This window comes from Denticeps clupeoides, chromosome 5 (assembly GCF_900700375.1).
Source record: "Denticeps clupeoides chromosome 5, fDenClu1.1, whole genome shotgun sequence".
In the NCBI taxonomy this organism is placed as follows: domain Eukaryota; kingdom Metazoa; phylum Chordata; class Actinopteri; order Clupeiformes; family Denticipitidae; genus Denticeps; species Denticeps clupeoides.
The window spans coordinates 14,910,256-14,932,246 of NC_041711.1; the positions used below are offsets into that span (position 1 = coordinate 14,910,256).

The 21,991-nt window shown below is 44.6% G+C and overlaps 1 protein-coding gene across 4 annotated transcripts in view; it reads left to right on the plus strand.

Moving 5' to 3' along the window:
- Nucleotides 1–21,991, plus strand: part of il1rapl1b (interleukin 1 receptor accessory protein-like 1b) — a 219,463-nt gene that overhangs the window by 70,774 nt on the left and 126,698 nt on the right. The gene's annotated exons all lie outside the window — the stretch shown is intronic.

The window sequence follows — 21,991 nt, forward strand, 5'->3', positions numbered from 1 at the left end:
ACCGCTACTGGCTAAAAGACCTGAATAAAATCTAAAAACCTTTTTTTTTTTATGTAGATTTTTTTTGCTCAAAGTGTTTAAAGAGATGTGTGAAATTTACTTTGCAAATATCAATTAAAGTGAGCATGTCACTACATCCCGACTTGACCTTACCAATATTTGCCTTTCAAACGCACAACGTCTCCATGGAAGACGCGGTTTCACATTTCCCGGTAGTGGATGTTTCCTCCTGCTCTCTTCTGATATTAAAGGCGACACTTCTGTTAAACCTAGAAATGTCACCATCGCTTCTAATACTGATAATTTAGCTTCACTATTTTATTACCAGCACTGCCATAAAATAACTAATTCTAATGCTCACTGATACTCTGGGCCATAAAAAAGCCGTTAATAGATTTGTGCCTGGGCGCCAGCCCCGCTGATGGAGCTGAGAGACGGATCTCTCCGTGGGCTGGACTGGCCTGGCTTTCCGTATGGCTCTGGTGTATAAACAGTTTCGACCTAGGTGAGGCGACTCCCCTGGCTCTGACATTAACCTTGAGGAGTCATATTTTTATGAGCACCGGCCGAGTAAGTGATGTTAAACTCAACACGAAAGGGCAGCAGTGTCACGTTCAGCCTCCTGCAATGCCGCTGACGAATCCTCAGTACGTCCTAATGGCCACGTTGCGCCCCGTTTCTCTAGAACGCAGAATATTGTCACCTTGCTAATTGCCCGTTGTTCTTATGCCCACAACCGTTAAAAACAAGCATTCCACATGGTGCCGGACGGGCGGCTAACTCCAGACTCACAGGCTGGTATGAGGTGGAGTAATCCTCCATGACACCTGATGCCACCTGTCCTACCTTTCCGTTCACGCTGGTATTTGGCAGCATGAGCACTTGTCCATCATCTCCACTCCTGTGGACCGGAGCCAGCGCTGGCAAAAGCCGTTTAACCCGCCCTTTACACGGTCAGCTGGAGTGACCACGGTAATGAGGAGCAGCAAATAATGACACCATGTTGGGTTTTTTTTACCTAATCTGGCAATAAATAGAAAGATCCAGATTTGGACATCACCCATGACATGTCTACATCTCGCAGTTGAATTGAGTCTATCCCCTGAATTGCTCTATCCCTACTGCACAATGTTCTCCCAGACAACATATTGGGACAAAACACGACTGTTTGGCCGGCTCCGCTATTTGAGGGATTAGAGAAGATTTACAAGCCACAATAATAAAGTCCTTCACCTTGGGACCTGTTTTTAATCTTAATTAATTTCGGATAATTCCTCATTAACATTGGCAAAGCAAGAGCTCGGCCGCCATGGTTCAGTCGTGGCAGCTTGTGGTTTTTGAAAGCATTGATACTTTTTCGGGGTCCATGTGGCCTTTTATCCTTTTTACCCTCCCCAACAACCCCCAATAGCAAAGTGGAGAGAAAAGTGCCTGTGAACAAAGCCCCCAGTCGTTCAGTTCGAAGCCTGCTGGCGTTTTGTTAAGTTACATCTGTTCATTTTTAATACCATAATTAGTGCTACTCCCGGCCTGTAATGCAGGAGTCATCGGCAGGGACCTTCAGACCTCCTGAGCCTTCAAACTCCACACATGTTATTGTCACAAAGCTGTTTTAAACTACTGGCAACTTTTAAGAAAGTGAACGCACCAAAGTGAACTGCTGGTTGAAACTAGCATGATTTCAGACATGAGTTCAGCGCAGTTCCTGACCTGCCCTTATCAAACCGTGAAGCCACCCTGCAGCACTGGAAATAATGGAAGGAGCAGTGTGGTTTCATTTGTTAGTTAAGGTAGACGATGAGGCATGGCTGCGTTGTAAAGCCACACACTGTGGGCTGTCTGAGCTTAAAGGTCACCAGAAGTAGTAAGACGTCTTCATGTGCTGGCATCATTAGTACATGCCCTTGTCACATGGCCACTGTTTCATTAGGACAGGGAGGCTTGTGTGGTGAAATGGTGGCACTCATCTTAAAAAAAAAAAAAAAGAAAGAACATAATAGACAAGTGTAAAAAGTCATGCTTAGTACCATAATCATTGTGAGTTAATAAGGGTAAAAAAAAAAAAAAAAAGACAATCTCCTCTTCGGGGGAAGTAGACACTGGTCTTTACAGTTTAGGTCTGCCCCCCTCCCCCTTGTCTTTATTCACGTTTCGTTCATTTGTACCGCTGGTAGTTTTCCAGTGCACTTAGCGAACAGACTGTGCTTGACGTTCTCCAAATGGTGGACCATACTGCCTCAGAAATAAGCAGCTTGTCCAGTCTGACCACCTCCCAAGCAGCCCCTCCCGCAACGGTTCTATTGGAACGAAGAGAACATGCTATAGTTTCCAACGCCATGTCTGTTATATTGAGATTTCGTTTCACATGAGTTACACGGTGCTGGCGAGAGGCAGAGACTGTTGGTCTGGTTTAAAATATAAAAGTATTTGGGGAATAAATGAGGATAGCACAAAAACCGCATGAAGTCGTTCACTCTCCTGCGGGAGACATCTGTAAATCGCATTATTTATGGGGATTGCAAATTGCAAATAAAATCTCTTCAGGTAAATCCACTAACTGTTGTTGGTGGGGCTTCGGTGAAAGAAGGACACAGTTTGCCTGGTGCGACCCTGCGGATGCAGGGCATGGGGATTTCACTTGATATGGGGCCAGTCTGGCCTCATCCTCACACATTCATATTGTGTTTTAGTTACATTCGTTACATTCTACTATTTATAAGCTGCATTTGAGTGAAAGGATGTGCCTACCATATCTGGTTGTCAGTTATTAAAAAAAAGAAGAGAAGCCAATTTATGTTACTATAATTATTGAAGCCTATCACATCTAGCTCTGGTTTCTGTAAATGTATTCTATTACTGTAGAACAAATACTGCTACTTCATTTCAGATGGGCAGAGTGGTTCATCCTGGCGGTTCTTGCGGGTGCCATCTTGCCTTTGGGGTGCCAGAAAGGTCAAAAATGGGCCTGGAAAAAAGACAAAGTGAGAGATTGTGTTCATTTGCTTCCAAGAGGTCCCAAGTGGCGATTTGGGGCTTAATTCAGCGCAGCCGATTCGCCCACAGAATGGCATCCCAGCTCAGTGGGGATGTGGGACAGAAGTCTGCAGCATTTGGCATGAATTATACTTACCGTACCGAGCCCACAGTGTCCACGCCACCGTCTGACCTACTTTCGCCAGACTTACGGGGAGAATTGAATAAATGATAGAGAAGTTAGGATTGGGCCAGTCCATGCTATGGGTCTTTGGTGGCCAGTTTATTACATTTATCGATTGGCTAATGGTGAATAATGAATAGATATTTTTTTTTTATTCATACATTTTTGACATATTTTCTTCCAATGTAACATGCAGTCCTCTTTCACTTGATCAGAATGCAGAAGCCAGCAACGTTCCTCATGTGTTCTTTAAGGTTGCTGTTTGAAGGCTCGGCCGTGAAAGGTCACGGAGAAAGACTTCCACCCCTCTCCCCCGGCCTCTCTTGCCCTAGTGATGTCTGAGGCTGCATTGCATATCCCGGCAGGTGACTGTGGGCTGGTGTGGGAACCGATTTGAAAGAAAGCATTAAACCCGAAGCCACGGCGTAAACGAGCCAGGACGGTTCCAGCTCATTAATGATTCAGACCTTGCGGATGATTCCTAAATAACGGCGGCAAACATTCTATTTATGCCTCTTTTTTTTTTTTTTTTTTTTTTTTCCCCGTTCTTAAAACCGGCCACATTATTTACCGGGCTGCTTTACCAGCCATTGCTGGCCATGCGGCTGTCGCGATGAGGAGGGGGGAGAGAGCGGCGCTTTAATTTACCCTTACTTCATTTAAAATGCCCTTTCATCTCTGCCGCATGCTGGAGCGTAAGCAAAGGTGCTCTATTAGGCACTTATAGACGCGCACACACTGCTAGGTCCCGGTTAAGCTTATTCGCAGTCCTCCTTGGGCTCGGTGGGAAGATGAATGGCGCGGGTGGCGCGGCGTGTCACAGGGCGGCTCATTTTACCGGTAATCGTATTGTTTTTTCATGAGGAAAAATTCCCCGCAAAAGTAATAAAAAGGAGGAATGAGGCCGCGTCTAGGCGGCGCGCCGCACATCATTCAGTGCGGGGTGGGAGGGGGCGGGTGGATGGATATGAGTTCCCTTGGTTCGCCCGCCTGCCTGCCCCCTGCCCCGACTCTCTCCGTTGGTTCCCTTTAATGTGTGTTTGCGGTGCCTCTTCCCCTCCTTTAATAAGGACATGTGAGTGTGTGAATTTTTTATAGAGTTATATAAGAATGGGGACCCCTGGAGACCCTCTGCCCTCGTTTTTTGTTTCATTCCCTTTAAAAACAAGCACAAGCGCAGCCGAGGAGCCCTGTGGGGGGAGATCTTCCCATTAAGGCGCAGTAGTCTCTCATCTCGGGATGGTGTTGCGGTGCCTGGCGATACTCTGGGGCAACGAGCAGCGCCAACAGAGAAACGGCTCATCAGCAAGTGATATGCAAATACATGAGGGGAGGGGAGTTTGGAGGAAAAGACAGCAGAAAGGGCTGTCATGGAGGTGGAGGACGGGGAGAAAGAGAGATCTGGCGCAGGTACGGAGTGAGAAACGGCAGGAATAAAGAGGGAGGTGGAAGACCCGGCAGAGGGCGCGGCCTTGGGACAGGTGTTTCATATGTATCTGGAAGACCAGGACCTGAAGACGTGCACTTACGAACACTCCTGCTTGTTCCCCTGTACAGCAAGCACAGCACACGTTGCACACAATGGGAAGTGTGTGGGGACGCTACCTTGCTCAAGGGGCCCTAGTGGCAGGTTGGGATTTGAACCCACATCCCTTTGGTTATGAGTCCACATCTTTAGCGGCTAGGCCACCTCTGTCCCACCACTTTCTGACTTTTGATTATTATTAAAAAAAAAAAAAATTGTTGAATATTTATAAATATATTTTTCTTTTATTGATCGGCTTATATATATTTGGATCCATGGTGGCTGACCTGCCCACTGGCTTAAGGCAGATGCCAACTGCAACAATGAGACTCAATAAAATGTTTGCAAGTGTTCCGATGGCCTCGTCTGACATGGAACGTCCATCAGGGCCGTCATAATCCTCTTTCACAAAGTGTTCCACTTTCCCTCAATCGTGCATCTTAAGGCAATGCTATTAAACTATTGTTCTCTGTCTGTCTCTCTGCAGCACCTCTCTGAAAGGGGTTTACGTGAGCTTTTTGTGGTCTTGCTGAGCTCCAATCTTTCAGCATTTTGCGCTCAGTAGATCTGCCCTTGGATCTGACCACTTCCGTTCCCATGATGCTCTGCCTAATGTCTTGTAAACGGCATGATGCCAGAGGCATTACGGTGGAGGCCAGATATTTTAATTCTTTGTGTTGTTAAAATCTCACGCCACTGGCGCACGCTGTGTTTAATGTCTGTGTGAAGAGGTGAGCAGAAAAATGCGTGTGTGTGTTTGTTAATAGCCATGAATTATTATCTGATGCCTTTAAGTTACGGTACTGCATGCCTTCAAGGTCGATTCGTGTAGAGGTACGTTGCAGTGAGCGTCTTCCTCTACACGCAGATTATGAGAGAGGAGACTTGCTGTCAATATGGAACAAGTGCAGCACCTGCACGGAGATAAAAAAGGAAGGGAGAGAGGGGAAAAGAGGCCACGGCCATTTACCAGGAAGACGGGTAAAATATGGCAATCCTATTTAAAATATATATGCTGTCCGGACAGCAAGATTAAGGGCGCCTGACAGCCGGACTGCATTACCCGATATTGGGGTTTGGAGGCGCAGGACAGAGAGATAATTCACCCTGTGAGGTATGAGATTGAGTCGATTTGATTTTCCCGTTATTTATGACCGTGTGTTCTGTTTGAACCGTTCTGATTGTTAATCTTGTTCCTGTGATATTTTATGCTAATTCATGGGTTCTGCCGCAGGGCCAGTACTCTTGAATCAAATCACAAATACTTGAACATTTTTGTGCATGTGAAAGGCATGCAGTGTGTGTGTATATGTGTGCATGAATATATATATATACACACACACACACACATGTGTTCATGCACACATATACACACACACTGCATGCCTTTCACACACACACACACACACACACACACACACATATATATATATATATATATTTTTTTTTTTATTTTTTTTTTTCACACACACACATAAATGAATATGTTTAAGAGACAGTTCAAGAAATGTCTCTTCGGGGGCCACACAGTAAGTGGGGGCCACACAAGACCTGTTCATTCTACTGATACGATTAATGCATTTATTTATATGTAAAATATGCTGATTATTTTATTATTTTACTAAAATGATTGTTTCATTCATTGGCTTGTAATAATCAGAAAAACACTGAACTTTTTTTCCCTGCAGAGGCCACAAATCAGCTAATGAACATGCCATTTAAAATGAAGATGAAAGTGTCAGTTAATTATCTGCTAAAAAATTACGCAAGGCAGATTAATCCTAATAATATAAAAAAAAAAAAAAATCTCCATCATTACTCCCGACCATGCTTGTCAAGTGAAGATCTGTGAGAACTGTTTACAAGGCCGGGCCGATAACAAAAAGAAATGGAAACACTCAAAAGTGCAGTTATTATCCTCGTGTCACAAAATTGCTGTATAATTCATCTTATTTAGAGAAAGCAGGGGAAGCGGAGACGATACAAACCCAGGCCGGTGCATTATCTTTCCCGAAGAAGAGAATGGGCGAGGATGCATTTAGAAACCATTATTAACTGGTTTTTGTTAATCTTGTGGTCCTTGCATTGTGTTTTCTCCACCCTGCTCAATGCCACAATGCACCCATGGAAACTGAAAATAGCTGCCGTTGGATAAATAAGGGTTTCCCTCGGCGGCAAACTGTAAAACTTCAGTTCACTGCGGGTCGGCTGGTTTATGGAGGATTTAAATTTTACGGGCTCCTTTGGGACTCGATCAATATGCAAAATGCATTTGGCCTTAGCCTAGTGGTCTGTAGTTCAGGGTCACTGTGGGTCGCTGGATCAGGATAGCACGTTAGCGTGCTCTCAAAGCGCCAGACAGCGAGCTTAGCTGCTTTCCAGCACCACAGGTCACCCATTTGCAGAGCTTGCAGAAAAACGTTGCGACAAAAGGGGGGTTACAGATTCTACGTGGGCGGTGCATGTAGAGTGCCACAATTCGCCACAATTCGCCACTTAGTATTGACGCCTGCTGAGAGGCTGAATCCGACATCTAGTGCATATATCTATGGGTTAGATAGCGAGTAGAATTTTGGTAGCCTCTGTGGATTTGCTGTGTGAACCTTTTTGCACTTCAGCTTGAACTGTATTATAAACTGTACTAAAGCTCGATAGGTTTAACATTGTACAGTTTATACAGTTGTAAAAATCAATTCACATAAAATAATCAAGATAATCATTAAAACCAGGATTATTTCCCAGACTATAATCGTTCCACCAGAATTTCTAATCATTGCAACCCTAGTGTCAGTACATGATACATCTGAGTAACTGAATGTTAACAGAACATCGTTGAAAAATTTGTGTGTTCAACTCTTTAAAATCACACAAAGATCTGTCTCTTGCAACACCTGAAGCTGTCACTTCAGGAGCAGTGGTGGCCTAGCGGTTAAGGAAGCGGCCCCGTAATCAGAAGGTTGCCGGTTCGAACCCCGATCCACCAAGGTGCCACTGAGGTGCCACTGAGCAAAGCTCCGTCCCCACACACTGCTCCCCGGCCGCCTGTCATGGCTGTACACTGCTCACTCAGGGTGATGTGTTAAATGCAGAGGACAAATTTCACTGTTTGCACTGTGTGCTGTGCTGCGCTGCTGTGTATCACATGTGATAATCACTTCACTTGTCCAACACAACGATCGTTTTTTTTCAATCGAGATCTTTTGCAACGGCTTTATGATTTGCTGGTCTATAGACCGATTCAGTGTCATTACATTAAAATAATAGTTTTAGCTGTTTAAACAGCATTCCAAGGCAAATTCCTTTCGAACAAAATGACTTCTTCACTTTGCTTCTCAAGAAAGCTAGTCCTTGTGGTGTTGAAGGGTTCTACCTGGAACAAGGAAACATGAGGGTTCTTCTTGCATGGTGTTCTTGCCTCGACAGATGAGCCGATTGTACACGGCCAATGTGTGCGTATACACTTGTAGGGGTATATAAATAGGTTTTAATGTCAGTGTGTATTATTCTACCACGTGTGTGTGTGTGTGTGTGTAATACCTGAATTGTGAGTAGTAAGGCAATTAACAGTTGTTTAACAGGGAAGGGGGTAGGACTACTCTGTACAAGATGGGGAGTGGAGTGGATCTCTTTGTCACCGCTGGTGGCTGGGCTGACACCGCGAAACGGGCAGCGCTGCCACACGGCGTAGGTTTTTTCTTTATTCCTGACTGCAGCCTGGCAGCTCATGTTCCCCGTGAGCGCTGACCACCCACGCCGACTGTGGGAGAGAGAAACAGTAATATCTATGTCATCGCCCGCCTGCCGTCTGCGTCTAATCAGCGCTCGTGTGCGACTCCCTCCCACTCAGTCTCTCGTGAAGTTACATCTTGTGGAGATGTAAGAAAAATGCCATCGTTTATTAAGGGTCTCCTTTGCGTGTAGCTGCACGGGGCCGGAATTCAAGGGTGTCCTCCGTAATCGCCACCCATGCCGTTTAGTCATGGCCTCACATGGTAATCTCTGCCGACCTTGGATGGGCGCTGCGCAGGACACTGCAGCACGGCGAGTATTAATATGCACGGATGGGAGACGATTCGCTGCCCTCCACCCTCCCCACAACCACTAACCACCACTCCTCCCTCCCTATATCCATTTCACTCTGTTGGTGTCTCTCTCTCTTTTCCTTCTTCACCCCCCTGACCACACAGACTGAGTGAAATATGGCTGTCTGTGCAGTATTTTCCCACTGCTGTATTCCCTAATGTCACATTATTATCAAATAGAAGCAAGACTTGTGTGGTAGAGAGGAGGATCTAGCTGCCCCCACATACCTTTGTAATTATTTACATTTACAGTATTTATCAGTGACTTACAGTCAGTTGTTACAGGGACAGTCCCCCCTGGAGACACTCAGGGTTAAGTGTCTTGCTTAGGGACACAATGGTAGTAAGTAGGATTTGAACCTGGGTCTTCTGGTTCTCAGGCGAGCGTCGTACCCACTAGGCTACTGGGTGTTTCTGACACCCAAAACTTTATTGATGCTTTTATGAACAGGGGAGGAGCCTGTAGGCATGACTGACAGCTCTCACATGGCCAACTTCCTCATTCTGGATGATTTAAACCCCCTCCTGTCAATGTGTCACACACCCAGGTGTAGCACAGCTTCCTTCTCTTGCCTTTCTCCTCCGTTTCCCTCTGTTCTCTAAACTCCCGATACCCCTTCTACAAGGGGTGTGTATTGGCAAGGATACATAGGTCACGATATGATAATATCATGATACTGACATTGCAATATTCTACAGTTCACTGAAAATGGAAAAACTGAGCTGAAATACAAGATGCTGTGTACGATACAATATGGGCACGGAAAAAAAATATCGATATTTTATGACCGCTTTACCCTCTACTCAGGACATGTCAGGAACACGACCAACATGCAGATTTTCAGAACTTCATTGCAAGCATTGTAATGGGTGAACTGGTGAAAGTGTCACTGGTAGACATCTTATATAATGGCAGAATCATATAGCCACATGGGCATGGATCCTGGTAGCGATGGAGGCGAGGACCCCCTTTTCTTTTTCCGGGATTTCCCCTGTCCGGCCTGCTGCTTCTCATTCATCTGACATGACATTTTTCCACAGTCATCTGCTGAATCAGTCCCTTACTCACTCCTCCTGAATTGGACAGTAATTTCATCCCGCGCCACGCTATGGAGAAGAAGTGCTGAACAAAAACCAGCCAAACAAAACAGACACAATGGCTGCCATGCTGAAAATGTTACCCCTTTTAATGCTTCCTGATTGTTTCATTTTTGCTCAGATTAATTACCCGTGCCCTTTGAAGAAAGCTGAACATAATGGCTTGTCAAACGGAACACGACTGATCCCGCTGAGACCGTAAACATGCGTTGGAATGGAGAAGATGACATTTCATCGCCTCCATTTCCATGGAGGAGTAATACGGGTGCAGCAGCTATGCTAACATTGCATGGCATGGAGGGATTCCGCAGCCAGAACCCCCACCTGGCGCTTCCCCATCGTCCTACACTGCCAGAATTACCTGGAACGTTCCAAGGAAACAACATGTCTTCACTCTCGCTCTCATTCTTGTCATCCTATCCTGCTGGAGAGCCTCCAGTACCGTAGTGAGGACAAGTAGAGCTTCTAAAACTGATGCCGTGATGCAAATGTCCACAGACAGTTCTAGATGACGGAACCTACTGCTGCCACCACAGGAGCGGCGCTCTGAGCTCTCATTACATTACTAATGCAACAAAACTCATTTTTCACGTCACAATTAATCAGGGGTGTAATGGTGGACACATTTGTACCGTGCTGCTCTGTACACAATGTGCAGATTGATGCACACTGAGTGAACATGGCTTGCTGCTTTAACCACTCTCCTCTTTCTTATTATATTTATTTACCAGTGAAGTCTGAGCTCTACACACGAGTCGGATGGGTCCTGAGCAGAACGCTTCAGCAGGATGAGGATGATTTGTGTTTCCTGTCTGTAAGGCCAGCTCTTAAAATGTAGATTACTGATTGACAAAATATTGATTGACACATAACTGTATCAAAATAAGCCACCATGTCTAATATGTGTATCTTTGTCAAGGTGTTCAGATGTCCTTCCATTTTGAATGCTAGAATAATATAAATAAATGTGTGTGTATATATATATATGTAGGCAAAGTAATACATTAAATGAAAGAAAAAAATTGCATATAGAGTCTGAAATTCAATACTACTTTTACTAATAATATTAATAACAATAATAAGAAGAGTGGGGGTGGAGAGCTTTACTCAGTACTCTTCTGTTGCTTCAATTTACAAAGTTCTTTACAGAGCAAAATCAAAATTCATGGCACAAAATTGTGCTTCAAATGCCAATCAAGCCTTTCGCTGCTCAATGTTCTTTTCCAAGATAAGAGGAAATGGTCTAAATGTCGAAATGACATCCTTTCTCTCACAACAGGGGAAATAGGGTTTCTATAACTGGTGTCTGTTAATTTGAATAAAGTTGGAAGTCATTAAAAGGATTCTTTTTTTACAATCCTGAAACTCATCAAGGGCGTTGTTGCTGACCTTGATTCACTTTCTTCTTTTCTTCTTCTTTTTTTGCTCTTTGAGGCATTGGAAGTGTCCCTGTCAGTCAATTAGGCTCTTAGTGGTTTACAAACTGAAATCTGTTGAGTTGTTTCTTTTTGTGTGGAAGGTGGGTGGTAGTAGCCTAGTGGGTAACACACTCGCCTATGAACCAGGAGACCCAGGTTCAAATCACACTTACTACCATTGTGTCCCTGAGCAAGACACTTAACCCTAAGTTGCTCCAGGGGGGGACTGTCCCTGTAAATACTGATTGTAAGTCGCTCTGGATAAGGGCGTCTGATAAATGCCATAAATGTAAATGTAGGTGGAGAGCAGATCTATTCACCAAGGCCAAATGCTGACTATTAAAATAACCATACTAACCATCCACAATGAGCAATGGGCATGTGTGATTTACAGCATTGTAGTGAATTTCTCTCCTCAAGCTATGACCTTATAAAAATGTCTTTGTAATTATGGTCTTTTATCGGTAGTTGAAACTGTGAGGTCAAGCATGGATCATGATTGCTCTTTGCCATTTATTATTTGCTTTCATTTATCTTAATCTTAGTCACACTAACGCACTTTTCATAGCCACAGAATCCTTAGAAGAGTTCACACAGACACCATTTGCTCACACGCCCCTCCCGATGGCCGATCTAGAGTTGCCAATCCGCCGCGTATGCATGCATTCTGGGCCGCAGGATGAAAACGTCTCCGTGCTGTTTGCTGCGGTGGTGCTAATCAGGCCTCTCCCTGCCCTGCGTGAAGGTGGATGGACGTTAAAACAAGCGCCCAGGATCCCGCAGCCTCACTCTACTACTTTCCCCTCTTCCAGGAAGATGATCAATGACAGTCCTGCTGGCAGCCGGCCTCAGCCAGTAAAGTGAAATCCGCTGATTCCCCCGTACGCCTTCCTCCCCCGTACACCTTTTTATTTATTTATTTTTTACTGGCCTCTTTTTTCCCCTGCCCTTCGTCCAATTTGAGAAACAAGCCCAGAAAATGAATTATGTATATGCAAATGTCAGTAACTATTGCCAAGATTGCAATTTTAATTTTCTTCCATTTTTCCCTCCTTTCTTCTCACTCTCTCTTTCCAGGTGGATTTATTGTAAACTCAATTTGCATCGGATGTCAAATTTGCTGACACGGTGCATATCCGTACTTTCTTTAAGCTGCGTGGCGGTGGCCAGGTGCTTTGGTGCGTGCCGTGTGCTGGAGCGTGAGGCTGAGTTATGAAGTTATCAGCCGGCAGACCTGGCTAATTGCGCAGAGTAAGACAACTTGTTTAAATCAACTGCAATAAGTGGCTCATTAAGGAGCAGCGTGGCCATGGGAGGGGGAGGAGTCGTGGAAACTCGGCTCGGCAGTGAGGGTAGGCCGATGAGTGATCAGGTGCAAGGGTTTAAGGTTCTACAATCCCACAAATCCAACCAGCCAGGCGTAACAACCCTCTGACGACTCAGTTATTTAATTATTTGTTTTTTTATTAAATAATTGAAATAAGCACAGGTTTGCTGGCGCATGTGCATTAAATAGGTACCTGTCGTGGTCGCAGCTCTTTGGGGAAGTTGTTTGCCAGGAGTGTGTTGGTTCGAGCGATGGAAAGCGCGTGCTTCTGTCCTGAGGCCTCCTGTCGGCCTGTGCGCCCCTGACTACCATCACTCTGAATAAGCAGCCAGAGCTGCGGGTCGCCGCGCTGTAATTGAATTGCATCTCTAATCAGTGGGTTGCAGGTAGTTTGGGTTTCTGTGTTTGACAGAAATGTCCTCTCATCGCCTGCGGTTCCAAGACGCTGCTTTTCTCTGGCAGGCCGCGCCAGCCGGTGCTTCACCGAGTACAGCTCGGTTTGTGGAATTTTGTGCGTGAGAGACAGAATGTCCAGGAAATTCCAGTGACGTTGTCACAATGTCTGATTTTCTTTATATCTGTAGTTGCTTTTCCTTTACAGATTTCCTCAGAAATAAAATTAGTGTGATCCCATCCTTCCTTGAAGATTTTGTTAGGTTTAGCTCAGTTTTAGCAACTGCTTCATTTTTTTCTAATCGAATGCAACTCAATTGCAGATATTGTTTGATATTTGCAATTTTAACATTTTGCTGGTCTTTGAAAATACAGCTATGAACTAAATGCTCCAGTTGCTGCTGGAAAACCTGCCCTTCTTTACCTCTGGGTTGACTGGGATGCCTCAGTCACTATTGATATGAAAAACGAGACCTGGACTTCAGGATTCCATGTGAATAACTAAATGCTATGTTTGTAGGGCCCTACGAAATCAGTTTATAAATGGAAAACTGTGTGATTATGGCATGGATGAGTACAAATGAACCAATGCCATTTGACAAATCACATTTAATCACTGTTCAACAAGTTCTTGGGCATTTACTGTTTGCTTTACATGTAAATAATATGTGCATTTCATGTAAAGAACTTTCACAATGTTACACATTCTTCTATTTGAATTAAAGTGCTTCACATTTGGAATCAACATAAAAAAACGTATCAAGTAAACAAACATTTGTGAGACCTGGAATAAAGAAAAAATTGTGCCCACTAATAAAACCACGTTTTGAATCAGCTGATTTGTTTGCGTGACCAAGAGTTTGCTGAACTGCACGGAATTTGCCGAGTCACAGACAAATGGTACAGATTCGACACTGACAGCCTCTTTGCCATCGCTGACCTTGCGCTTACATTGCGTTGGTGTGTGGACGTCTCGCCTCAACCGGAAACACGTGTGCTGGGTTGCAGCAGCCAGAAATGGCAATTATATGCAGTTTACAATGGAATCCATTTTATTTGTTGGATTGTGCGATTCCATCCGTGTTTTCCGCATCACAGAAATCATAGGACCCCATGTTAAGGATAGCATAATATGGCTTTTATGAAGTATTTCTAAAGGCATGTGTTTACATTTACATTTGCATTTATGGCATTGATCAGACGCCCTTATCCATAGTGACTTACAATCTGTAGTTACAGGGACAGTCCCCCCTGGAAGTGTTGCTCAGGGACACAATGGAAGTAAGCGGGATTTGAACCTGGGTCTTCTGGTTCATAGGCGAGTGTGTTGCCCACTAGGCTACTACCACCCTATGTATGAAGATGAAAGTTAAAGCTGGTTCAGAAGAACAGAACAATGTATTCACTGCAAAGCATTACTGCAAATATACGTCAGACAAATGCAAATACCATCCATATTTCCACATTTCTGAACAGGATTATGGGAAAACATAGTATGCTGAGTTGCATTGTAATGCCCCGTAATTTGTGTCACATGAAGGAAACCTTATTGGTTGTAGTACAATGAGAGAAGTGACAGCATGCGTACTGGAGAGCCAAATGGTAACGGCCCGTTCTGAAGTGATTAGGAGGGATTTTTAGCCGGGCCGGCTGAGTTGAACACAGGAGAATGCATGCAAATACTTGGAGGTGAGAGTGAGTTTGGTTGTGCTTAGGTGCGCATGCTTGTTTGCAGGTTTGGTAGATGTGTACAGATGCATCTGCGAGGGGTTAATGTTTGCATGTGCGAGCGCGAGAAGCAGCACCGCGCACGGTATCCTGATTACCGCTGTGATTTAAACACCACGGCCTCACAATGAAATCATCAGTGCATGAACCGAGTGTTGTGCGGGAGGAGAGAATTGAATTGGTAATGGTTCCCAACATCTCTGTGCACGTTCACGTCCCTCCCTGCGCCCTGATACGAGTTATTTCACTCCATAACCTGCTCTAAATTCAGCGTGGATGTGGCAGAGACATGTAAAAGGTACAATTTCATACAATATCCCTGCAATATTAACCAGCCATGCTTCTTAATTGTGTTCCCAAGGTGTGCTGCATCTTGACACTTGAACTGCATCTCTCCACGGGGCAGTGGTGGCCTGGCGGGTACGGATGCGAACCCGAAATTGAACACATTTCGTCACGTCACCATGTGCTTCACAATGACAATCGCCTCACTTTCACTTCACTCACACAGGAAGAAAATGAAACACAAAAAAGAGAAGTCGACGATACTGACCTGTCAGCACAACAGAGAAGGGGGTGGGGATGGGAAAGGTTGGAACTGACTAATGCAGGTTGACAGCGGCCCTTCAAGAATATTTGCACAGCTTTTAGTTCACATATGCCGCCCATCGCATTGGCGGTATGCACATCCTTCAGCTTTCTGTCCTCAGGCTATTGGTTTCACGGGGTACTCGGAGGCCTGGAATACAAATGGTCAAGCTGAGCGCAGATTGAGCCGGAGAGGCCTGAGTCAGGAGCTTTCACCCCGCCTCGCTCTAGCTAATACGCCCATGAAAGCAGGTCTGCACCCTGCATCCGTACGGCCTGATTCGCCTTCCCGGTGTGTTTCTAATGCAATGGCTTTCTTGATTGGACAGTTTTAGTTTCCCAGGGGAGCACCCTGGCACATGGAGAAATGATTTGTCTGCGAAATAGTTGTGATTGCTCAGACTGGGGTGGCTGAAGTGGGAGACACCTTGAATACTGCACAAAGTGTCTTTTGGTCTGAAGTGTTAGCAGGATTAGGGCAATGCTACGGCCCTATTGCATGTATTTATATAGCAGTGATAGAAATGATTGTGGTGCTCTGAAGAGATTCGCCACTGAATGGCCCCGAATTCAGACCTGAGGTTCTTTGTGGGCCCTATTTTCAAGGACCTATGTGAAATGTAGTGCACAGCACGTTAGCACAGAAATGTACATGATTTACAGAAATAACCAGAAAGAAGAAGTGGCTGCTTGCTAGTTATCAGGCCATCCAGGCCTTATTTGTTGGTGTCTAATTATTTATGACATCCAGAAGATTAACTTTATTAATGGTTTTATGAACAAAGTTAAAATTGGGAGGAGCCTATAGGCATGATTGGCAGCCCTCAAACACCCTGCTTCTTCCTTCTTCCACATGGTCCAAGTATCTTGTATAGCAGCATGAAAACATGTCCCTGAGGGTTTCTCTATCTCCCATCAGCCCTGTCAGCGTTGAACATCCGAGTGGAATGTGATTTGTATAGTTTGGACACTGAATAAATTAAAAAGGCTGGTGGTGGTATCATCCACGTGTATTTGGAATCGGGGCAGCCTGAGTGAGGTATGGGGGTGGGGATTCTCACACATTTGCATATAAATGACAATGGGGCTGTCAGTAGGGGAGAGACAGAGAGGCACAAGCCGAGAGACGTGTCGGCATCCCGCAGCTGGCAGGACGCTGCCGGGGAGCGGCACGGTGGCGGAAGTGTGTAAACATCAGCGTGTTACGCCTCGCACCCCTCATCCATTCCACATTTATAAAGGGGGCACATTCACATTCTGCCATTATTGCTGCAGCACGAGACAAGGAGAGAGCAGTCGAGCTGCTTCGGAGATTCCGGTCCGGAGGCTTTCCATGCTGATTTCTTAGCCGATGGAGAACCTGATGACCTGGTTGTTCGGCCACTTGGGGGTCACGTAGGAATCTGGCCCACAGATCAGCAGTTGTCGTGCAGGCCGGGGATCAGACGGCATCTCTCCCCCGCAGGAAATGCACCGGGAAGAGACTTATTTGCTTTGGACCGGGGCCAGTGCTGAGCTCAGGGACCGGTGTCTGTCATTCACTGTGTTTGGGGGGGGGGGGGGGGGGGGGGGGGGGGGGGGGGGCTGTGTTTGAGGCGCTGCCTGGGTTTACACATCTGTGTGCGTGTGTGTGTGTGTGTGTGGACATTTCTAACCTACGCACCATGCTGCATGGATCTCTACAAGTGTGTGCACCCTCCATGTGCTCCTGAGTGTGTGTGTCTGTACATATACGCTTTCCTCTGTGATAGAATGTTTTTTTTTGCCTCTCTCTTTGTTGAGGGTGCACAGCTCAAATTACTCTTGCTCCCAGGCATGTTTTTATGAAACAGTGTATGTGAAGTGGATGGGACGTTATAGTGTGCTGACTGTCTCTGTGCATTGAGCTGTTGCTTCTGAGCAGGATCCCCCACAAACATCCAACAAGGATGTGTTCGCATTAGGAAAAAGGCTGGGGCAGTGGGACAGGGAATTGGAAGGTTGCCGATTCGAATCTCGAACTGCTGAGGTGCCACTGAGCAAATCACCGTCCCCACACACTGCTCCCCGGGCGCCTGTCATGGCTGCCCACTGTTCACCAAGGGTGATGGTTAAAAGCAGAGGACACATTTCACTGTGTCATAGTGTGCTGTGCACTTTCACTTCACTTTTCATCCTCATTTGTGAAAGTGTGAGGCAGCGATGCTAAATTAATTTTAGTAATGCCTCTGTTTTTAATTTGAATTAAGTATGAGGGCAGGTCTCTGAGTGATGATTCATGGGTGGCTTGGGCTGTTTCTGCTCATCGCTTTCCTCCAGGGAGCAGCCAGCTCACCTATCTCCTTAAACAGACGGCACAGACACGCCCCTACACATCCCCAACACTCCAGAACCCGTGTTAGGCACCCAAATGTTAATTGCGTTTAATCAACCTCAGCACTGCATTTGTTTTCTGCGCACGCACACAAATCATCTTGCCAAAAAAAGAAACAGAAACCTTCTTGGCTCGGTCATTTATAATAAGCCTGAGGAACATGGTTAGAATTTGGAGAGGAATGCAGCATTCTCACAGCCGTGCTAAACATCCACATGAAAACAGTTTAATTGAAACCGCTTTGGGGGGAGAAATCATTGCGATTATGAACTCTCTTCACTTTCACCACTTAATTAAACCGCTGACATTCTCAACAACCCAGATCTGAAATGAATAATCAATCAGTTGGCTGCAGGATGTTTTTTGGAAGGGGTGGAGCACCACCAGCTAGACTCAGAGAGAGTTATGATTTTAGTCAGTAACTACCTCCACTTTACAGCCCTGATGCTGGACTGCTTTCAAAAATAAAGCAAAATAAGCCGGGGAAAAAACAGCTTTTTAATAAATTGAAAATGGAACTTGAGAGGCTCTTTGCATTATTTATGTAAACTGCATTAATATGAAGCCATTCAATTTATTATGCATATACTGTACACTTATGCATTTAAATCATATGGTTCAAAGATATCATAAAATCAAGATCTCTCCCATGCAGTGTAAAATGGATAGGTGTACTATACAGAGCGATAAATGGATTTCTGTACTATCAATAAAAAGAAGTAAACAAGCTATGTTAATAGTTTGTATTGTTGTTTTGTTAGCTACTAGCTTGTGGAAATCAGAGATTTTTACTTCAAATAAACATTTTTGTTGTCGCGGTTACGCGTTAATGTTAGGCTTAGTTTTTATTTGCTGGTGGTTTGAAAAGCTTTTCGGTCTTATAAATAATTTAAGTCACAAAATGATTATAGTTTAATCGTGTGGTTAATGATTATAGCCATCGTGTGGTGCAGGCATCATCTGTTTTCATCCGCTAATTACCAATTACACTGACGTCAATCAGCATCTCACGATCTTTAAGCATTCAGCTACTGTGTACCGCAAACACACAAGTGACGGAACCTGAAACAACATTATTGTAAAGTCACACACCATACCATTTACATGCACTCCACGTTCATCCTGCTGACATTTTTTAACACATTTTTAAAACTCTTCCTTATGTCCTGCAAAACCGAGGCCTTTCCACTGTTGATGATTAAGAAATATACTCTAATTACGTTTAGCTATGTTAGCGTTTTCAGATTAGCATGCAACCATGCGGTTATTAGTGATGAACAAAAAACACTGCTTAATTAGTCAGCCCTTGATTAGTAAAGTTAGCCCCTTGTCCCTTTCCCTTTGTTGCCATGGCAACAGAGAATTGTAGCACTTTAATAATTTCTCTCCTATGTTTGGAAATGTCAAACAGTGCCAGTCTGATACCAGACTTCTCCTAGTTTTAAAGAAGGAAAATTGGTTTTTATTTATCACTTTAATACGGTTCCCAAAGCCAGGTCTTCAATTAGCTTTTTTCCCCTGCTGCGCTAATTAGCTGTGTAGTTTATTCCACATGCACAAAATTAGCATCCTAGCGTCTTTTTAGGAACTGTGTGCAGATCCTCTTCAAATTTGGCTATGGAGGAGTGGGGTTGCTGTTGTGGATTTTAATGAAATTGCGTGGATGAATAATGGGACATGCTTTCCTTCTGTTAATTAGCTACTGTGCTGCTTCTTTTGTAAAATAAAACATTCATAGAGACACAATTAGCGTAGCCTGTTGAGTGCTCGGCAGCTGTGCACACCAGCTGTTTCAATGGAGAAGGGTGGAGGGATGCAAGGGCTGAAAAGGAGATCGAAAGGGCGAAAGAAAGATCATGGAGGTTGGGGATTACATGGGTTACCTCAGATGACCTTTGGACATTTTGCTGTTTAAACAGCCACACAACTTTCTTTTTATTATCTGAGTTCAGCAACGACTCTTTTTTTATCACCCACAAACCTAGACAAGTCCAAACCTACAGGCCAGTAGTTAAGTTTTACCATTGTTGTATATTCAGGACAATCAATGCCAGTTGTGGTGTAACTGTCTCAGCCCAGTGATCATGATTCCTACATTAAAGACCCAATGACTGTGTTCCCAGGTTTTACACTGTTTATACTGCTCTTTTGGGGATAAATTACAGACTACCTTGCCTGGTCCTGCTGGCTTTTAACTGGGAGCAGAGATGAAGGGGAGGGCGTGGCCCTGATGTCTGACCAGTAGAGGGCACCAGTGCACGTATCCCCAGTAGGGAATATTACGTCACTCAAACAAATAAAATCAAACAAAACCAATTTATAAAACATGCCCGTATGATTGACTTCATGTAATAATGGCACATTCTGGCTCCTCGTTTGCTGCTGACTGCTGTTTCAAAGTCAATGCATGAGAAAATAATATCCACGAAGGAGACATCAGACGCAGCAGCAGAGAGAAAAAGAGATCTGTTGGCAGAGCTCACCACAGCACGTACGCCGTTATTTTTTCAGTGGCGATTTTATATTTCAGCTGCGGCAAACCCCTCAAAACAGCAAATTGACCCGAGAGGGCCTCTATCTGCCCCCACTGTCCCCTGGACTCTGGAGGGGCCTTTGCCTGAGGCACCCAGTTGTCCTCCACTTTCTGGGCTGAAGGCACGTGACTGGTGGCCTCCTGAGGTCTAAAACACACACACACACACACACACACACACACACACACAGAGATACCAATGCATGAGGTAGAGAGAGATAGAGAGTGAGCGAGCGAGGGCCCTGGCTCAGAGTGGGTCACAGCTGGTGCCGACTCTTGGGCTCGGCTGGCTGCGCAGTCAACTGCTATTCATCCAAACACAGCTGCAGGCTCAGTCCTGCCCCACACACTATAATGAGCATGTTAGTATCAGCAGCCTCCTCTCCTCTCCTTTCCTCTCCTCTTCTCAGGCCTAAAATGTTGACATGTGATCATGTTGTGAAAGGGCCATGGCAGCACAAGCTCTGTTCCTTTTATGCAGAGAACTGTGTCGGCGATAAAAAAAGTGTGCGTGTGTGTGTGTGTGTAACATTCAGTAGATCCTCAAAATGACTAAAAAAATAGACCCCCCTGACTATCACTAAGACAGCGGTGCAGTAACATGCTGTGATTTTGTAGATAAAATATTATTACTGAGCTATTATTACTGAGCTCTGCACAGATTTCTCTTGAAAATAAATAAATACATAACTCACACCGCGCTGCCTGTTGTAGTGTAAGCGTCTCATTCATTCGGGTCAAGAGCTGTGGTGGCATCTGCTGTAATTGCGCAATAATAAACGGGAGGTCATGCTTCGGTCATGTACCACAGCACACCACTGTGGTACAAACACACTGTCCCCGCATTTCCCCCTTAATGTGTATTCATCACTGTGGTCATAATGACACGACAAAATGTGGGAGGACAGGGGAGACATCCGGAAACTGGTGAACATGTAACACTTAACAAAGACTTGACGGAGAACAGAAAGGAACAGGGCAGCTTTATACATTAGACATATTAGACATTATACACAATTAGGGAACATTACACAGGACTAACGTGAAATGGACCGGATCATGACATCCTCTGCTTTTAACCATCATCGTTGGTGAGCAGTGGGCAGCCATGACAGGTGACCGGGGAGCAGCGTGTTGGAATGGTGCTTTGCTCAGTGGCACCTTTGTGAATCGGGATTCAACCTTCTGATTATGGGCCACTTCCTTAACCTATAGGCCACCACTGCCCCAAAACAAAGACATTTCTCATCCCTGGGTGGGCTTGATCCACCAACCTTTCGGTTAACAGCCGAAATAAATAAAGCTGGTCACATGTTATTATGAGACCAAGTTGAGTTTTTTTTGTAATTTCAGCCATAAACGGTGAAGCACCTGAAGACAAAATAACACACACAATATTGATCAAATATTAGATATATTAAATAAACTATTTTTGAGTGAGCTAATACATATAGTTTACTTCAATAGTTTAATTTCAACTGTTTACCTCATACTAAATTTTGCACGTTTGACTTGAGGCATCTTATCTGATGTTGTCCCTTGTTTTTTAGGTATTTAAGTTTGCTTTAATTTTCAAAATCCACAAGTATTGATCATCTTTTTATAATGTATTAATTTAATTTTTAATATTTTTATTTTTAAATGGGGGTCTTCGTGAAACCATATTTCAAGGCACTTTATATGGGGTTTTGTTGTAATGACAATGAAGCCTTTTTTCAATCTCTTGAAACTGTGGTCATGATGGAAAGGTTCGAGGTTCCATGTGTGTATCCTGGACCCTTATCTTTCT